Here is a 5650-nt window from a genome sequence, read left to right as displayed (position 1 = left end):
GGTTAACTTCCACACACTTTTTTTTAACAAACTACCGACCCGGTTTCGACACGTAGTATCATTATCAAGGTGTGTGTCTACCGGGTCGGATACACTACGTGTCGAAACCGGGTCGGTAGTTTGTTAATAAAAAGTGTGTGGAAGTTAACCATTTTATTTTATCATCATGAATATTAAACATTTCCACCATATATCGCCGGACACTGTGAATTATCTACACGTAGTATTGACGTTGCCGAAACGAAGGCATAAAGGGTGGAAGAGAAATATGTTCTGACTCATGCAAGAATAGCATATTTCCACTCCTAATTCACAGTGGTTCCACAAATCTAATAAATTCTGTCACTCAGTTTTATTTGCCTCGGCTAAAAGCAAAATTCTCATCAGGCATTCCAATTCTTCCCTCTATTTTTCATTAGCGCCTCTTTTACGAGAATAATTCTCAGTAATTTTCTCCACATGAATGTCAGTGAAATTTACAATTTTCTTCACCATTCGTTCCATGAACATCATACAAAAACAATCTCCTCATGTTCTGAATCCAATTTTGTTGCCAGCACGCCCACTCCTCTCAGTAACATTGCTGCACTTCTGTGTTCTGACGTTTGGTCTTGATCCCCGCGTATTCCACATTGTAATTCCATACTTCCGAGCATACACAAGGTCCCTTTCATTTTACAAAAGTTCGTTTACAGTTTACAAATGTTCAGAGTTAGTGTCATGCTCAGATATATGACACCCATCTTTTTTATCAGCATTTCCGTCAGAATTAATCTTCTTCCCTCAAAGATTCATTCAAAAGACAGAGTATCTTGCCTCTTTCTTTTACCCGAGAGGTAGCTGAAATATATAATGGATTGAAAACGATGAATAAAAGTACTAAAAGGCCAATCTTCAATGTAATCCAAAATGTTGGTAAATTCACAGAAACACGAAAATAATGATTTTCGTGAATAAGTACTCCACTAATATAACTGAAAGAAGTCTTCGAAAATCACTTACAAAACATCGAAATTTCTACGAAGGTTAACGTCAGAAACAAATAATTCCTCCTCCATATTTTCAATCAACAGTCAAAGTATCTCAGGTTTTTCTTTAATCATATTTTACAGGTATCCTCAGAGAGCTTAGAAAATCAGCTAGAGAAGGAAATAGACTATTTCAGTCACAACTGCAAGAAAAAGAGCGGTAATATAATGCTAGTATGTCTGGGGTGATATTTCCCAATTATGACAATATTCCAATATTTCTCTACATTGGCAGTACTTATATGTGAAACACCAAAGGGTATATTTTCCATCATCATGTTTTCGGATATTACGAATTTGGAAGTCTTTGATTATTATTCTAGAGAAGAAAATCCTACAAACACCAAGAAAGTTATCATAATCATCACTAGTCAAAAATCCTGTAGTAGATAGGTTTCATGCATCTCTTTCCTTAAATTTCCATTCAGCTGATATTTTCCCTCCTACTTTATATCATAACACACATCCAACTGCTCATTCTTTTCATCACGACAAAATAAAAATGCCTTGAGTTGCAGCGGCTCCTCAGGATAATTATGTGGTGGTTTACCCGTGCCATCTTCATCTTCTTTCTAAGAGTAAATGTTAAAATAAATGTTACCGCGCCCGTACTGAAATGTGCGCCCCTCGATATAAGACCGATATTTTCTCCACCATAACATTCACGAAGAACGGCTGATCCGCTGCTGCCCTCTCGCGGCAGGGATCCTGAGTAATGAGAAATATACCTTATTGTCGGCGGGCTCCAGTCGGCCAGTCATGGCATCTTCACCGATTTCGGAATCACTTTAACGGCCTACCTCACCTAAAAATAGACCAATGACCCCACGGATTACCGTCGCTTTTTGCCTAAGACATATAATTGGAAGAGTGCACTCGCTTATCTCTAAGCTAACTTCGACATCTGGAGGACAACACAACACTCGCAAATCTACGTCTTTTAAGATTAGTCACGGCGCACAGTGGTTCGAAATCGGAAATCGAGCAATAGAATCGTGGCATAATGTGGCTCCAAACGTCAAAATTAGTTTCGCTTTATGCAATTTCCATGTTAAAACTTTATTCCTAACATTTTTCCCATGCCTAAAAACATGACTTTGATTTGCAAAAAATCCAACCTAGACCTTTGTAAAGTCACAGGGGTGGTCACCACCGACATAAGGAGTGGTAAAAAAGAGGCATTGCAACCAAGGTGCCGAGCAGTATGAGTTCTAGTGAGCTCAAGATAATGGTACACCACACACACCTGTATTGTCAACTTGTTAACTTCCAGGGTTCTCGCGACGGTGAAGCGGCACTGAAGTTTTTTTCTGCACTATTTGGACAACCAGCAAGCCTAACCGTAAGTTTGAAAGGTTGACTAATAAGGTGGTCCTTATTTTTCGATTTTTCGAATTTATTTCGGGACACCCCCTCATTTTATGCCAAATGGTGTAAAAAATATACTGCAAAATATTACTGCAATTGGGCAACGGGAAGACATAACGGCATTGCACTCAAAGTTGAGAAATTTTGGTCTGTTTTTCGGATATGAATGGCGATAAGAAGGCGCTGGTATTTTTCAACTGATTTTCTATAGTACGGATTCGAGTATGTTTATTAGACTTAGTCATAGGGAGCAGCTACGCCATACCATTCTGCTAACCAATATTATTGTCCGAATCAAAGGGATTTATTAGATAAGACGCTATACATATTTAATTTGCCGCTTTAAATTAAAAAAAAGCTTTATATAAGTTGCCTAAAGCGGCAACTTAAATAAAGCTTCTACGAATTCTAATTTTATTCTATGCTTAAAAATGTCCTCGATGCTGTGATTGGTGCAGAGCTATTCAATTTATCCTCAGTATTTACAGTAATACATTTTCAATCGCGAAAATAATTTTTTAAGAGTGATTAACTTGATAGATCACATGATCGCTATCTTTTTTTAAAGTTTTTTTTTTTTAGTTTTTTTTTAGTTTTTAGCTTACTTGGGGGTTTATAAGGGGGCTGAAGCCATTTTCGGCACCAGGTTTCATACAAATGTGTTTCTGTATTTGGGGCATTACAACCGCTTTGAGTGTGGGCGTTCGTGAGAGGACGAAATATATGTAATATGGTAAGTAACGGGTTAACTTCAATGGATGAGGTAGATACTTTGTGGAGATCTATTATGAGATATGAAGTGAAACACTTTGCACTTCCACATAAAAATTAATTAAACTACCGTCGACATGTTTCGCTGCACGGCAGCATTATCAAGAAAATCGAAACATGTCAACGGTTTATCCTCCTTATGTAACGGGTGTTATGGATGGCCAGGACAGAAAAAAAACAGCATAAAATGGCCAAAATCGCGTATTCTAATTTTTTACGATGTTCCATCACCTTTTTTTCCAATATACTGGCCGAAAAGTATTTTAAAACGCCTCCGGAAAACATTTTTTTCTTTTCATAATAGGTATGACCGTTTGTCGCCAGTGTTTATGCCCTTTTCACCGGAGAGCAATGTAACGGAATACCATGATTTTAATTTTCCCAAAAATTACGGGAATGGTGTATCCCACTAACACTGTCACTAATTAAGGCCACCCAACACTCCCTATCGATTTATGCATTCGCGTGATTGTATTACCAGCTTAAAACTCAGGCTACCACCACGAAATTTTCACAGACGTTATACAGTGAAGACCCTTGTCATTCGCCTGTATTTCACGTATGAGATAATATCCCCGTATTTTCTCTCAAAAGGGCGCACACCTCCCGCTCGACCTGCCTTTTTTTGGTAACAGATTACTCGCTTACTGTAAAACTTACGCCATCCACTTCACATTATCAAATGCATGAAAAATACCCTGATCAATATTTGCTTGCATCTCAAATTTAAATATCTTACCTCAATATATCCTCAGATGCGAACTTTTACATCAAAGAAAGAGGTAAAACTTGACTAATATCTGCTCCGCATATTCTGTCCGCAAAAAATACTTCCGGTCAAGAGAAAGGTATGCGTCCTATTAAGGTAAAATCTTCACATTTTTCACTCACAAAAATGCTGACAAAGGCTACCTCTGGAAACCCTAGAATTTTCAATACGATAACGAAGGTTAAATACACATTATTGTCACGAAAAGACGAAAAACACAACCCGTCAACGAGAAAGAAGCTTTCACACCGATCACCTACGAAATGACCCCGCTTAAATTCATGCTGAGGCCATATGATTTGAAGGCAGAAGATGCGGAAGGGTAAAACGTGAAAATGATATGTAGTGTATTTATAATTCCAAATAAGGGTCAGCAATGCAACTATTTCTTATGAAAAAAGGAAAAGTTAACAAAAAAAAAAAATTTCAAACGTGTTCATGGAAAATAATCACCTAAAAGGTAATCCTGACATATTTTGGGTTCATCATTATCGCTCCTTGTCAAGGACAGCGCGCGAATTTTCGTTATCGTGCGCTCCCAACCATTCACGTAGGTATATGAAAACTGCTTGATTCCATTCACGCTCTAGTTTAAAGTGATTTTTTATGTAACAACCTTCTGACTTCATTGGTTAAACGACGCAATGGTCAACACATACGCTCTATTGTAATGAAATCAGAGCTTTTTGGCCTTCATTCTCCAAAAGAACAGCAAGAAGAAATATTTTAACAAATTCCATTAAACAAAATGTAACTTATGGACCTGAACCCAATTTTTTTGTTAAAATGTAACATACATTTCCGAGCACAGGCGTTATCACCATCTGCAATATTACTACGTTCGCAGACAAGAATAATTGAGAAAATTCTAGAGGAGATAATTAACAATCATGCAAATTTAAAGAGCTACTTTTTATGTCTCAATTATCACTGTAAAAGACACTCATGCAGCTAAATTCACGAGAAATTGTGTAAGCGTTATACACCATTACATTATAAATGGAATAGTTATATATGACGCTTATTATATAATCCTGATAAAATCATTTCAAATGTTAACTTTTACTTTTCCCACAGTAGATACCGGAATTGGGGATACCAATCCTATTCAGTCTTGGGTAAACGCGGAACCACCTTGAAAACTCTTCTTCACATTTGCTCAGAGATTGAACCTTTGCGGCAAGTGCAACGGTTTGGAGTAGGTCGCATTCTGAAAATAGGTATGGGTGAACACCGTATTCAAGGAATGACATTAATATCAATATAGTTAACCTATGGTACGAACTCGTCCAGAAATCCTGAACGTAAGAAAATAGATGCCCCAGAGAGCTGACAATCGGATCACACCGCTCTCCAACACTTCGATTGGCGACTCGCTCGCATCCACAAGATAAACCCTTAAATCCTGCACGCTAAGAGCTGGGGCGAGTTTGGGCCGGTGTTTTGAGTGGCGTGGTTCATTACATTCTGAGGTGCTTTGGAAATATGAAAAATCTCCCTGCTATAATGGGCTAAGATAACAATGCGGAAATAAGTGGCTTTATCTAATCCATCAATGGCGGCAATATTTCGTCCGCCGATCGACTCGATTAAATAATCTACGGAATAATGCATATTACGGAAAGTGAGCTTACACAAACCATTTAAAATGCAAAGAAACACAGAAGAATGGTAATAATATTTCCAAATTATACCATCAAGTCAAAAAAAAAAT

This window comes from Ischnura elegans, chromosome X, assembly GCF_921293095.1.
Source record: "Ischnura elegans chromosome X, ioIscEleg1.1, whole genome shotgun sequence".
In the NCBI taxonomy this organism is placed as follows: Eukaryota; Metazoa; Arthropoda; class Insecta; order Odonata; family Coenagrionidae; genus Ischnura; species Ischnura elegans.
Note: the sequence above shows the minus strand (reverse complement) of the source record.